We start from the raw sequence: 16,513 nt of genomic DNA on the forward strand, positions 1-16,513 counted from the left end.
CGCTCCAGCCTGTCCAGATCTCTCTGCAGAGCCTCCCTACACTCGAGCAGATCAACACTCCCACCCAACTTGGTGTCATCTGCAAACTTACTGAGGGTGCACTCGATCCCCTCGTCTAGATCATCAATAAAGATGTTAAACTGGAGTAGTCCTAAAACCGAGCCCTGGGGGACACCACTCGTGACCAGCCGCCAACTGGATTTAACTCCGTTCACCACAACTCTTTGGGCCCGGCCATCCAACCAGTTTTTTACCAAGCGAAGCATGTGCCCATCCAAGCCTTGAGCAGCCAGTTTCACCAGGAGAATGCTGTGGGAAATGGTGTCAAAGGCCTTACTAAAGTCAAGGTAGACAACAGCCACAGTCTCTCCCTCATCCAATAAGCAGGTTGCCCTGCGTAGAAGGAGATCAGGTTTGTCAAGCAGGACCTGCCTTTCATAAACCCATGCTGACTGGGCCTGATCATCTGGTTGTCCTGCATGTGTTGTGTGATGGTAATATATGGATGGTAATATATAGATATAATCAAGTCAAATTTTAGTTTAGTATGAATATCATCTACAACATCCGTCAACAAAGTTAGTACTTATTGATATTTAGGACTAGGAAAAACAAAGGTGACTTTTTTCCTCAAGACCTTTTACTTCTTTAATTACTTTTATTCATTGTCTTGTAACAGGGCAGAAAAAAAAATTACTTCTGTGTTAACTAATTAAAAAAATGCTTCAGAACTTTTAGTTATAGAGTTTGTGCACTGAACTGCCTTATTGTAAAAAGCCTTCGGCCAATAGATTAGACATTTTGAGGCGCCATGGCTCTGAGTATGTGTCATACTTATTTAATAATATATTATTACAGAATACTAATACTGTCATATAAAATGTATTCTTTTCAATCAACTCCATGGCTTATTCTCTCCATCATAGAAATCACAGGATTGGGATCTCCAGACACAGAGACAAGAGCTTAATAAATAAAAGTGACAGGTGTGGAAAGAAAAGCAAAAAAAGGATGAGGAAGGGGAAGAAAGAAAAAAGGGGGGGATGAAATAATGCTATGCTTATTTGTGATCTTCATTCTTATACATTACCTTGCAGACTTTTAATTATTTCAATTTATAAAAAATAAGTATGCTGGATGGACTTGCTTCCTCTATAACATATGAAATTATCTGGTCTGAGCCTCAATATTATTTTTTTTTTTTTCACACACCATGCTGGTTTCAGTAACATTTTCACTATGGCTAATGTAAGTCCAAAAGACACAAAGCAAGAGAAACCGTCAGCAGACAGCCAAGTACCCAGAGTGTTCACACAACTGACAAGACTGGTGTTTTATGTCTCTAGTTAAAATTAGACAGGACAGGTTCTGTTGCCAATTAATAATTTTAAGCTAACAAAGTCTCAGTAATCCCACACTTTACCTTTCCTCCCTGAAAAACATGAAAAGTTGAATCATCCCAATAGTTTGCAAAATATCTGGAAATTCACAAAAGTTCCATAAAATGGAAGAAATATTTTCCATCCTGAGCCATTTCTATTCATCAAGATAACCTCAATCAAGTATGCCTAAGAGATGCAAATGGACTCAGAAAACAAAGCCATAGATTTATCACAAATTCTCTTTGCTGTCATGTCCACTGATATTCACCACATCTTTCGTAGTGAATAATTTACAAATCACAGCCCAATTTGAAAAAAAACTGTAAAACAAACAATGCCTTCACTGATAGCCATTGACTTTCAGCAGTCTAAGAGCTCTGAGTGGTGTAAATGATAGCAACATTAACTTCATTTTACAGAGTAACAGCAGATTAAGAATATTGCAATGCAAATTCTGAAAAATTCTACACTATCAAATTTTTATTTCATATGAAATGCTTCATCTTTCCTGCCATGCTTAATTTGCGGGGTGTTGTGAATATGAAACCTTTCCCAATCATCACTGGAAACCCTGGCTCATCTGCTTTTTTTAGTCATAAATAATGAGCCAGTTCACATGATTAATACAGGAAGAAGACTGTACAAGCTGCATAGTTTAATTGAAGCATAAATCATGCAGCTGGTTATAACTTAAGAACTATTACAATAATAAATTATTATATTTTCCCTACTTGCTTTGCATGCTTAATATAAAACTAAATTAATGCTCATCTGGTAGCCACTACGTACTGGTGGTTGTAATCTGCTGCCAAGAATCTATTAATCTAGCTGCCAAGTGGGTCAGAAAGTTGAATTACCTAAGCTTTTTAGAAATAATTATTACTGAAAAAACACAAAGAATCCCCTGTTCAGTGAATAATTTCAAGTCTGATAATTCTAAACATAAGGTAGTCCTACCATTTCAGCAAAGAACCTGGGCACAATTCATTTCCTCCCTCCATATGCTTAGAATTGTCATTTAATGATTTGGCAACAAAATCACTTGATTTCGATATACAGTTTTTGGAATCAGCTACATTGGATTCCAATTTGTCTTCTTGATCCAGCAACTATCACAATGATAGTATGTTTCAAAACTGGCCATAATTTCTAACACAGATTTATGGGGGTTTTTTGGTAGCAATTCAGAAAAAAAACATACCTAATTGTCTACTCTGGGAACTGTTAAAGGAGAAAGGTTCCTGAAGTTTATCCAGAGTTTCAAGCTCCACATCAGTGTCCAGTCACTTTGGAACTTTTGTTCTAAATGCAGACATCATGTACATAGGAAAAATTTCTATGTTTACAGAATAACAACAGACAAGGCAATCTAATAAAAAAACCCCACAGTATTTTGCCCTGGTCTACACTTTGTAATAGCAATAATATCCTAATGTAATGCTGTGAGATACTTTATTGGTCTGTGAGGTGTTCTTGTAGTACTAAACTGTGGATAAAATTCAAACTTGAAGTCAACCAGGCTATTCCACATCTATTGCAACTTAAAACTAGCCCCAGATCTGAATGGGTTGTCCCTCCAAATATTTTTAGCAAAGTCTGCCCTAACTCTAAGAACCTCAGCAACTTCCACCAGCATGAACATTGAAATCTTGGGTCATCAATTGTAAAACCTAAGTTCAACCAAACTATAAACTTTTCCAGAGCAGAGCAATACAGAGTTATTAAACAAATGCATATTTGTCACCTGTGCTGACAGAGAGAATTCAGGGGAATTTTATTTTGTTTTCCCTAACCATCAAATACACATATGATTGAGAAGACAATATTGGAGGATTTCTGTTAACATACAAACATATGTAAAACATACATTAGAAAATACTATGGGAGAACAACTAGCTGCGATCTTATGTATACAAAAGAGCTTCCAGAACCATACAAAAATCTCCCTTAGAAAAAACTTTAACACCTTTTTAAAATTATTTTTTTAAAATAACCATATTCATGTGTTTCACAGAAAAAAAAAAAAATTCTCCAAAGCATTTCAAATTTTCATGCATGTTTAGTACTGAGTATTGAGTGGTACTACCATATTTGTCAATAAAACTCCTGCACTCAGTTTTTCAGGTATATTTTTTGCCTTCATCAAAGTAACACCAAAGATCTTGGACTGGGAAAAACTGAGAGTTTTAGAAGAATTCCTCAAAATTAGTAATGGTACCTTTCACATATTTTTTTCTCTTGCAAGAGGACAGGCAAATGAAGGAATATACCCATGTTAATGACAATACTCAACATAACTAAAAATATAAAATTCTACTTAAATAGCACAGTACAGGAAGAAATTCTAAATCCTACAACTACTAAAACACAGAAACACACTCTACATTAATTCTGAGGACTTGCCCTGCAGAGATGATGACCTTTCTTAAGATTTAAGTTAGGCTGGACTGCAAAGGTTATCAATTGAAACTGAAACACCAGGACTTATTAATTGCATCTTATGACCACCACAACTGACATCTATCTTGATTAGCTTGGCAATACTTTGCATGACTTCTGTAAAGATCACTCCTCATTTGATGTCCAGTGACCAGCAAAATGAACTGAGAGTGGGTGGCTACCCCTACTTCCTAGCTTTTTGATGAAGGCACTTCAGACAAGAATTTTCTCCTTCAAAGAGATCAGCATTCTGTTTCAAGAAGCATTAGGAAATGTCAGGAGTTCACCTCAGAATGTCATGAAAAAATATCACTGCTAAACTAACACTGAGTTGTCAAATCAAGTAATGGATATCCCTCTCCTTTCATGAAAAAAATTACTCCCCAAAACCATTAAAACCGCTAGAATATATCCACTTCATCATGCAAATCTTAACAAGTCAGAGAGGAAAAAGGCTTTCCTTCCAATATTTTTAACATCAAACACAAGCTTCCCAGTGAGATCTTTCACATTTATGTCAAGAGAAAGAGTTTCTCTGACTACCCTTTTGCAGGATCTCTAAGGATCATTCATAGGGTAACTGGCCAAAAGAAGCAAGCATCTTAAATTTATCACTTGGACCCTTCTTTCCTCATAATCTTAATGCGTATAAGGCTTAAACAAAACAGATTTCATTGACCTTTCCAAGCCCATTCTAAATTCTTCTCTAGGTTATTATTGTATGAGACGTGTTATTGAGTAAAAGAACTACCTAACTTGAGCTTAATGGTTCAACACTACTAAAAATATCCCCAACAAACCAACAAAACCCAACCAACCAACAACAAAAAAACCACCAAAAAAAGAGTTGTTTTCAAACCATCCTATGACTAAAGTTCTTTTTCACATGGCATCTTTGAGTGATCTGTAAGGAATGCATTCCACTGATTTTATTTTTTTTTCTTTTTATGTGACTACTACAATAGTCACATGCAACTGCCAAAATGAAGTAAGAATCAAGCACTGAGCAAATTATAGTCTACCTACAGGTCAGAAACGTCTATTAACTGATAACACAAGAATTGGATAAAACTAAAATTATTTTGTTCAAGTCACATCCTGCAGATATCAAGAATACTATGTTGCCTAGAATCCACTTTCTATATTATTAGGCCATTTAAATATAAGAGACTTAAAGAAATACTTGAAGAGTGAATTGCTATATTAATAGAAAGTCCATAGACTGTTTTCATGTACTTATGAAATACAGCAAAAAACCAAAGGAATGATTTCACAAATTAAGTCGTTGTCATGACTAATTTATTAGCTTCTGGAAATACTGAAAGACTGCCATATTTGATGAATGTAGGAGGTTTCCAGAATATAAACTGTCGGTCCGACAATGACTCTATTTTTACTTACTATAACTACTTTTGATTGTAGAGGCAAGAAAGTCTAAGATTATACATTTTTACTTTCTGCTTATTTTGACAAAACTTCTCCAAGTTATATTTCTACTGAACTGGAAAATATCTAAATTACAATAGTATAAGCTCTGTGTGTTCTTTGTAAGACACTAAGAAACTAACAGACTACAGTGCCTGGTTTTCTACAACATTCACTCCCATAAAATTATTTTTTTAAAAATTAATATTTTACCATACTTTCTTTAAAAAGCTAAAAAATCTTACAAGTTATTAAAATGATCTATGACTAGAAGAAACTTATTTGCAATTTATGTACACACAGTTGTAAGCAGTGCATTATAAAGGACGTCCCCATATTGAAAAAAACATCATTTGTTGTGCTATAGATAAAAATTGTTGAACTTGCAAGTACATGTTGCATATGTAAACCTTCATATCAGAGTTTGTGCATATGAACTTTTGCATTTATTGTCATTCATTCATCCTTCTTCATCAGCATCATTCAAAAAGAACCTGGCAACATTTCAATAGTGTCTATTAACTGATCAACCTGCATATATACTACAGATAGTAAGATTTATCCAAGCTTATCAAATGTGACTTATGTAGAGTATCCCCTTAGAAAGTCATTTAACTTGATTTTACTATTTCCAGGGTCACAGAATTTACTATAAGTTGTCCCAATCTTCACTAACTCATAGTTCAGATGAACTCCAGGAGCACTGCATGGTATATTATGACCTACCAAGTGCATTAAACAGAACAAAGCACAGTTCATACTATATTCTCATCCTAACAGCAATGTGAAACACACATTAATTATGGCACATGGCAAGTTGCATTGATGTCTAATCACTTAGCACTATAAAACTCTATCAAATTTATGTTAACAAATTATTTTTAAAAAGGTCAATCTTGTATAGCAAATGAGGTGATTTCTCTGTAAGTGGCATTGCTTAACCAAACTTACTTGGATGGATATATATTTACAAGCTCCTGTATTAGGAAACTAAGCGGTCTGATTTTTATTGAGAGTCCCTGGAAGATGAGGAGTTCTGAAATCAGACTGCTTTTTCAATCAATTAAACTTGAGCTTGAATGCTAACTTTTGAACAAATATCACTTTGAAACACCCCAATTTACATGCAGCATGTTGTTGGGCTTACTCAAATTGACAGCTCATCAGGTAGTGAGAAGAAAAGGAATTTTAGAAATAGATTTTACCCATTTAAAAGTTTACCAGTACTCCTGTTTCTGATAGATCTGTTTCTGACAACACCAGCATTAGCAACAAGCTCTTTTTCTTCTGGATAACAAAGCCTGAATACTTTTCTGCTATGTAAAAGTCTTCAAAGACTGAATGGTGTTCCTAACTGCCAAAAACAAATAAGGGGAGCCAAAAATGATCCAAAGGTATATGCAAAATCTTAGCAAGACATGATAGAATTTACTAGCAGTGAATAGCTGGGAGATGAGGGATGAGGGATGAGGAGAGGAGAAAAAAAAAAAGGGTTTCTGTTATACTATAGAGAAAAAGGAATTGATAGCTTAAGTCAATAAAATACAAAAAATTTTCACCTATAAAAATTAATGTAAGATCCTCTGGAGTGTCTTATATATAATAATGCTGATTAAGAAAACGATGAAGCTCTAATGACAGGACATTTTTCACTTATAAATTTCTACTAGAGGATTAAAAACACATTCATTGTTACAATATTCTTTATAAAGTGTCATAAAACTCTGTGAGTGTATTAAAAAAAGTAGAAATTATCATAATAATTCTACAGCTGGATAATACATTTGTGCCATTTGTTCAAATATTAAAAACATTGATCAATACCATATGAAGATAAATATAATTTCAAAAGCATTGTCATCTTCAGTTTAAGAGATATGGCTATACCAAAAAAGTCACCACACCTAAAACCCATTATCTTCTGACAAATGTCAGCTACATTATTTTGGAAAAAAGGATAGTTCAGTGTATTCCAGAAGAGTTTCATGACCTGATTAACAGTATATGAAATGATGTTTTTGCTGTGCGTTTAGAGAACATTCGAAGACCAGTGTTTACATTTCCAGGAAAGAGTCTGCTTCACCATAAATCCAAATTTTTGTGAAGCAGTAGCTGGAATAGACAATTCCTTTGTTATTGAACCTTAACTTGTTTATTTCCAAAAATTTGTGTAGGCATCTAAATAGTTATTCCCTTTAGAGTTAAAAATTCTCTTGATTTTGTAATAGAAGCTACAGGAATAACAAGGTGCTGATAAAATAAAATAATAATTACAATAACATTGCAATGAAGAAACAGAACATATTCTCCCCACATTTTGATGGCAATAGTAACTCAAATTACCATATAAAATCTTATTGTGTTGGGGGAAAAAAAAAAAAAAAAAGGAGAGAATGAACTGCAGAACAACTCTATACCAAACAAACCAAGGTATTTGATTGTTTGATGGAACATGTCTCCTATGAGGAAAGGCTGAGAGAGCTGGGACTGCTCAGCCTGGAGAAGAGAAGGCTTTGGGGAGACGTTATTGTGACCTTTCAATATGTATATGGGCGGCTTATAAGAAAGACAGAGACCTTTTATAAAGGCCTGTAGTGACTGGATAAAAGGCACAGTTTTAAGCTGAAAGAGGGTAGGTTTATACTGGACATTGTGCAGAATTTTTTTAAGATAAGCGTGGTGAGACACTGGAACAAGGTGTCCAAAAAAGTTGTGGATGCTCTATCATTGCATGTGTTCAAGGTCAGACTGAATGGGACTTTGAGAAAGATGTCCCTGCCTATGGCAGAGTGTTTGGAACTGGATGAACTTTAAAGGTCCTTTCCCATTCAAATCATTCAACAATTCTATGATTTCTTGTAGTATAGATGTGATTAACTTGATTTTCATAATAGCTATAAAGAATATGAAAAATGAGCTTTCTTAAACACAGTAACTTTTAGTAGAAGAGATTCTTCTTATGAGATCCCTGCAAAGGGAGCACCAAGGAAATTCGTAATATTTTTGGGACTACACACAAGACTTCACAACTTGTAAGATTCCTATTCTTTAGTCCTAGAACATGATTAATATACAAAAAGTCATAATCATTCTCTGGACACATTCTGTGGTAATTGGTATGTGAACCCCAGTTCTCTGCTTTTCCTGTTAATATACACTCTAATTGATTTTTAAAAACTAGAAATGTAATAAGCCTTAATCAAGCTAAAAGCTTTTATTTCTATTTATGCCTCCGGTGAGTCGACTTTGGTAGACCACCAGACCCTCACTCAGTCACTGTCTCACTCCTCCACCTCAACAGGAGAGGAGGAGAAAATAAGACTGGAAAGCTCACAGTTCTCAATAAAGACAGGAAGATCATTTACCAGTTACCATCACGGCCAAAAAAAATGCAACTTGGGAAAAATTAACTGAATTTACTGCCAACTAAAAATAAAGCAGGATGCTGAGAAAAACACCTTTCCCCCACCAACACCCTTTTTTTCCAGGGCTCAACTTCATTCCTCTTCAACACCTCCAACTCCTCTACCTCCTCTCTGCCAAGCAGCACAAGGGGATGGAGAAATCCCTGAATGGTTGAGGTTGGAAGGGACCTCTGGAGGTCATCTTGTCCAACCCTACCCCACTCAGACAGGGCCACCTAGAGCCAGTTGCCCAGGACCATGTCCAGACAGCTTTTGAATATGTCCATGGAGGGACACTCCACAACCTCCCTGTGGAACCAGTGCCAGTGCTCGGTCTCCCTCACAGGACAAAAGTGCTTCATGATGTTCAGAGGAAATCTCCTGTGTTTTAGATTGTGCCCATTGCCTCTGGTACTGTCACTGGGCACCACTGAAAAGAGCCTGGGTCAGTCTTCTTTGCACCCTCCCTTCAGGTACTTATACACATTGATGAGATCCCCCTGAGCCTTCTCTTCTCCAGGCTGAAGAGGCCCAGCTCCTCCTGCCTTTCCTCATAGGAGACATGTTCCAGTCCCTTCACCATCTTCATAGTCCTTCATTGGACTCTTTCCAGTATGTCCATGTCTCTCTTTACTGGGGAGCCCTGAAGTGGACACAGCACTCCAGGTGCGGCCTCACCACTGCTTAGTAGAGGGGAAGGATCCCCTCCCTCAGCCTACTCACAACACTCCTCCTAAAACAGCCCAGGATGCCATTGGCCTTCTTTGCCACAAGGACACATTGCTGGCTCATCTTATTGTTGGTGTCCACCAGGACCCCCAGGTCCTTTTCTCTGCCAAGCCGCTTTCCAGCTGGGTGTCCCCCAGCATATACTGGTGTATGGGGTTGTTCCTCCTCAGGTATTGAAGTCTGCACTTTCTTTGCTGAACGTCAGCACCTGGGCACCCCTTAAAATGTCATGAGATATTTAATTTTATTTTACATCTTTTCAGAAATGTACTTATTTGACAAGAGTGAGCAGGAGCATGACTACAGTATTTCAGGTTATAATTTTAGCTTAAAACAGACAAATTCTGTACAGGCAAATGCCCTCTAAATTTTGAAATATACGTTCATTTTTCCAGTAGAAGACTTTCTTCAATATTTTGTTTAAACATAATTGGAAAAAACTGTTAAACATTTTCCTTCATCCACCATTCACCAAAACACAGATAAAGTCTTTTATTTTAAGATGTGTGTCACAATTCCAAGTATTTTGTAACAGGAATTGTACCTACATTAGACATATTAAGATGCTGATTGGTCACAAATTTGAGATAGCATGTAGTTTAATGGGAAACTTGGGAGAAAGCATGTAAACTAATTATTTTATAGTCATTCTCCAGCTACATTATCTGCCTAAGCTCCTCTACTGTTGAAAAGGAACAAAAATAAAACACAGGTCTCCTGAATCTAGTTGAGAGCACATCATCTTTTCCCTCCTATTATAAGGTAACTAACTGGTTATTAAGTCACCCTAGTTAGGATGAATTATTAATTCACTTTCCTCCCTTTCACCTCCCTGAGACTAACATACAATTAATGGCAATTTACGTATCACATATATTCTCAAAATATAAATTCTGCAGTGGTGCCATCCCTTGTATTAGATGTAAACAAGCTTTTTTAGAGTTGGCCACTTTGATTATCTTTGTTACAATGAGCCTTTATCTGCTTTTTCCTCAGAGTGTAACAGGAAGCAATCTGAATCACCTCAGCAACATCCAGTTAGTAAAACAGTACCAAGGATATACTATGTATTTGATGGAATGTACAATAAATATGTAATTTATACAGTGTCTAGAATTAAAAGTTACTTTATTTTGGGTACATAAATAAAATTATTTTCACTATTTATACAAAATCATCATGAAAAGTCGTTGCACTTGATCACAAATACTGATATTTGGCTCATAGGTTTCAACTGGTACTATATCACTTAATTATAGAATGTCTTTGTGCAACTGATGCTCAACAAATTTTACATTAAAATTACTTTAAAGTGAGAAGGTCGCACCTAAAAAAGGAATCTAGAACATTTAATTATACAGTTATGTATTTTTTACTAGCATTTTATTAGCCCTTTCATATTGAGTTAATATTTTTAAATAATTCAACTCTTATACGTTAGCATCTTGGGTAATTCAACAGAATAAACCATAGGTTACACATTCAGCATTAGAAGTGCATTAGTGAAAAATACAAAGCTAAAGGTTAACCTTTAGAATTTTATCAAGGCATATGGATGAAGGCATATGTGCTTAATCTAGCATCTTATCCAGAATAATGACAGAAGAATCACTGGGGCATGAAGCCACAACCTGCAGAGAGCTAATCACAATCATTAATCACTGCACCGCGTTACTTTTTTGTTTTGCTCTTTCCAAGATGGAAGTGCTGACTGAAATAGACTTAATTTCTTGTTTGTTGTATAAATTAATTTCAAAATACCATCACACCTTGTTGGTAGTCTGGAAAGAAAAGTTAAATAGTTGGCTTGGTTTAAAGACTGAATGTATCATGAACCTGGACATTTCACAATATAAAAGAGCTTCTTGAGTCAAGGTTGCTGGTTCACAGCCAGATTAGACCAGTTAGCACCCAAATTTATCAATATTCAGTAGTTCTAAGTAAGACTGGTGATGAATATCCAGGTCATAAAAAAAAAAAGATGTCCCAGTCAACAAACATATACTTTAACTTCCTAGGTACTTTTACAATAAACATCAGACAAGGAAGACTAAAAATGGAAGTCACCACATAATCCTTGACAAGGGTGAACTATCTTTACAGATACAATAATTTTTCAACACTCTTGCTATCCCATTTTGTGAATGACAAAAGGAATAAGCTGCCTCTTATTTTCTCATGGCAAAAAAAATCCCTAAAATTGCAATTTCTCATCCCTGCCAATCACCTTCATTCCTGCAACTTAAAGCCAAGAACACATATTTGCTTAAAAAAATATTATGTATCATTCTAAATAGTACGAAGATTTGTCTTTGTATTAATTAAAAACAGATTTTGATAATTTAATATTTTCATATTAATGTAGTTTTAAAAAGGCATTTTCTTTTTATCTTAATCTTTAAAAAGCTTTCTTTTATGCAGCATGCAGTGGAGCCTAAAAAAGAAGAGGAAGGTATATATATTTTTTTAAATGCATGAAGATGACCATTAATCACATTGCACCGATGGTGAAAATTGTAAGCTTCAGATGTGCTGTGAACACCTTTGGAAAAGGTTTGGTGAGGGGCAATTATGGTGTGTGTTTAGTGTTTGATTTTGGGGTTTTTTTCCAACCAATACACAGAGCTAAACAATCAAATAACCAACCAGATCTATTTCATAAGCTAGGAAAATACTTTTGAATAACGTATTTGCCTAGAATCACATCTTCACTCCACCAGTGTGCCTGCGTTCCAGATATAAACTGATGAAGTTCAGGTCAGGCCTAGGAATCAGTGGCACTGTTGTTTCTAAGTGCAGAATGACCCATTGAAATCCCAGTTAGTCCACTTCCTCTCAAAAGGTCACAAACATTTCTCTACAAAATTTCACTTGCCTTGACAGTGAGTTCCACCTTAATGTTCCTGAAGTTATAGAATACTTTCTTAGTAAATAAACTTGGTAGGTTTATTATTTTCTTACTAAACAGTGCCCTTAAGAGCACAGCTGGAGGAGGATTCAAAATAATCTTCAAGGATAAAGTCAAGCATTAGTGTTTCTGTTGACAACTAGCTAGGAAGAAAAAAACTCCCATGTATAGATGTGCAAAGGAGGACCTAAAGTTTTTGCCTGTTTTAAAAGTAGAGTACTCTGAATTCTGGCAGCAGATACTCATCACTACTGATTTAAAAATGGTTTAGTAGCCTTTTAGCACTGGGCAACACTTTTTTTCTCCTGGGAAGCAGGTGTTGTTCATGGATTGCCTAAAGACCCTGCAAGACTAAGATGACTGCTGTCCTCTTCTGTTTGTTAGACATTTGTAAAGGGAATTTATAAACAGAGAAAGAACGAAACACGTCTTGGATCTATAGTTTCTATGTAATTTAAGCCATCATATAAATCAGCAAAGATTTACACCACTGAGTATCAGAAGTCATGCATTAATTATGACAGCTTAAACATATTTAGCTTTTTGCAATGTTTATATGAGGTCTGAAGAGACATAACAATCTTGCAAACTTATTACATCCATGGCTAATTTGTTTTTAACTACTTAGAACAAAAGCAGATGACTTCTAACAGTTTCCTCAGATTCCTTCATTATTACTTTAATCTTTATAATTTCTTAATTTTTTTCTTCTTTTAAAAGACATTCGATATCTCTTCCTCAACACTGACTTTTACTGCTCCAGTTTGGTAATATTTCAGTCTCAGGTGGGGAGTGGAGGAAGAGCATTTTCATAATGAAGGAAAAAAAAGCAAATTAATAATTCAGAATCTTAGCCTAATTACTGTATAAAACATATATATTAAAAAGACAGATTAAATGAAGGTCATTTGAGATGCCAATGATGCCTGTTTCCAGAAATTCCAAAGGAGTTTCACTGAAAGAGGAAATCTGATAGTATTTAAGAATATACATTTAAGTCCTCAGCACAGAAACGTTTATGCCAATAGTTCCATTGAGCAACAGGCAAATATTAGCTTAACATAATTGTTCTGCACTTTATTTTTGTCATACTTAAAAAAAACAACCAACCAAACAAACCCACAACCCCAAAACTTTAAAGGTTCTTTTCTGGCATCAAAACATCACACAGACTACAAGAAAAAGAATTCTGCAATGGGTTTCTAATGACTTTCCAGTAACTATACATGTCACAAAACAGGGACATTCCAGAAAACAAAAGTTTAGGTTTGCAAGACAAAGCTCAAATAATAACTATCAAAATATCTTGATCATCCAGTATATTCAGTCCCAAAGGATTTGAAATGTAACACGTTCATTGTTTCTTTGAAATCATCCTAAAAAACATGGCACTATCTGGACACTTGCAAAGGTGGGGCAGAGATGTGATTTTCCCATCATGGAATCCATTAATAGTTTGAGCTCAAAGTGCTTCCCCCCAAAGTTTCCCAACACTGTCAAGATCACAGTAGCTAGAGGCCAGATGAGGACCATGTAAGAGCATGCTGCTGCAATAGAAACACTCAACAGTTACCTAAGTTTATACATAAACTTTAGATAAACTGGTAAATGTTTATCACAGAATCACAGAATCACAGAATCAACTAGGTTGGAAAGGACCTTGAAGATCATCTAGTCCAACCATTAACCTAGCACTGCCAGTTCCCATCTACACCATATCACCCAGCGCTATATCGACCCTACTCTTAAACACCTCCAGGGATGGGGATTCCACCACCTCCCTGGGCAATCCATTCCACTGCCTAATAACCCGTTCTGTAAAGAAATACTTCCTGACATCTAGTCTAAACCTTCCCTGGCGCAACTTGAGGCCATGCCCTCTTGTCCTATCACTTGTTACTTGGTTAAAGAGACTCATCCCCAGCTCTCTGCAACCTCCTTTCAGGTAGTTGTAGAGGGCGATGAGGTCTATGAGTAGACTTGTCACCAGATTCATCATTAGGAATGAATACTCTCCCCAGATCTGACAGACGTGTGTTTTAAGAGTTTTTAATTTTCGTTTGTACCATAAGGTTCCTGCAATCATCTGAGAATTTTATCTGAGACAGGGACACTTTATGTTTGAGCTCTGCTACAAAGTACTAGAGCTGCCCCTTACATCTATTTTGATTACTACTTAGCTCCAGAGTGTTCAGAAGTATTCAGTAGTCATTCATTAACCCTGCTAGGCTGAGCATCTCTTGCATTGTTACTTGTGGTACCAAGGATGGGATGAGATGGCAACGCCCATGTGACAGCTAAGATGTGATCACAAACTAGCGGGTTAGTTCATAACAAGTGAAGCAGCTCATCTGAGGATCTCCCATGTTTTCTATTATCTGCATCCTCCTTTGTCAGATCTATGTTAAGCTCTAAATGATATACTGTTTGAGAGATACAGAAACAGTATCTTGTATTTGATCATGTTTATACACTAGTTAAGGCAGAAGTGTAAGCAGGTAAGAAATTACTGCAGAGCTCCTTGTCACTAGAGCACTATTAATTTATACTCTCTAATAATGTTCAGATTCACAATAGCCACTTTTAACCTTCCAGTCACTACCCATCAGGTTCACAGTGGCTTACTCTGAAAAATGACAACGCACCATCTCAATACTGTTTTTCAACAAAGGAATTAGTGTCAGAATTACTAATAAAACACAAGTAGGAAATCCTGTTCAATTGCATGAAGTCACATTTCTGATTTTAGTGGCCATCTTCTGCTTTCCTTAAGGTGTTACTGTAAGTGAAAGCTGAAAAAGTCGGTTACAAGATAGGGGTCTACAGCACTTTTCACACCCTCTCCCTTTTTATTCTCATCTCCTAACCATGCTAATCCCTTTCCACACTATTGCCCTGACACCACAAGTCAACTTTCCCTACATGTTCATGAAGCATTTATCAAGCTCTTCCTAGACAAAAATTCCATCTTTAACAAGACAGGCCAACACTTACAAAGCATACAGGGGTGTGGAAACAACTATTGCTGCAAGTCCTCTGCAGCAACAGGACTCTATTTATTTTTTATTTCTTCTTTTATTTTCCAATTTCCCTTTGTCACCTGGGGCCAACTCCCCTTTAATAATTTTCTGTGTTTCCAGAATTTCAGTATCTCAAGAGTTGTCCTTATGAAAAGCAAACTGTCTTGGGAACATCTAACCCCAGACTTATAAAACCTGGAAGTGTTCCTTTACATTGCAGACACCATTTTCTGTATAAAAGTAGTAAAATTACTCTGAAATGGAAGAAAATACACAAAATCTGTGGAATGAGTCAAGGGATCATAAACGCAAGGACTGCTTTACTCATCCACCATTTGTAAGTCACTTTCTTGAGAGCTGACAACATAACCAGAAAAGAAACCTTTTCTCTTGTAACAGTTCCTGCATCATACTGTCTACATTCCTAAGATATACAAATGCCCAGCTATACAGTTACACCACTTACAGTTCAATAGCTGTACAGTTATTTTTAAGCTTTTGTTTCATTGTGCACAGTTCTTTTGCTTGTTCTTAATTACCTCTGATATCACAAGTGTCCACAACAAAACAAAAAATTAAGCATGAAACACACAACATCAAATTTATGAACAGGCTGCTGCATCTGAATGCATCTTACAAGTCTTCCTTCCATGTGCTGTTCTTTCTGGTGGTATAACTGCACCTGGGAGGAAGAAATGCTTCAGGAAAATTCTGAAGACTCACTGAATCTACAGAGAGCCTCTGGCACAAATGGTGTTTTCTCCACATTAATTGTTAATATAGGGCATCACCCTGTGTTCCTTCTGCACAATTCCAAAAATATTTTCCTGTCTACCCCTCAATGACCACCTTAAACCTACACAAAATTCAAGTAACATTGAGTTACTAAATAACCACTGCTCTTCCTTACACCTGTTCATCTTTCCTACTGACTTGCAAAGAAAGCCTTTGTTAATCTTCCCCAAGGACTTTTTCTATGAATGCAATTCAGGATTCTCTCCTGTTGACTGCTACATTATCCTTGACAGGATAATAACACCTGGGGTGTAGTGTTATCAAAATACACCACAATTTAGCTGGGAAAGGAAAGAAAGTATTGTATTACAAGTCAAAAAATATGGGCAAGACTTCAGACCAGATGAAAATTAGAACACCAGGCAGCCCAATAATAAAAGAAGTAATATGGATAAGTAACAACTCCTACAC

The sequence above is a fragment of the Strix aluco genome, chromosome 1 (assembly GCF_031877795.1).
Source record: "Strix aluco isolate bStrAlu1 chromosome 1, bStrAlu1.hap1, whole genome shotgun sequence".
Lineage (NCBI taxonomy): Eukaryota > Metazoa > Chordata > Aves > Strigiformes > Strigidae > Strix > Strix aluco.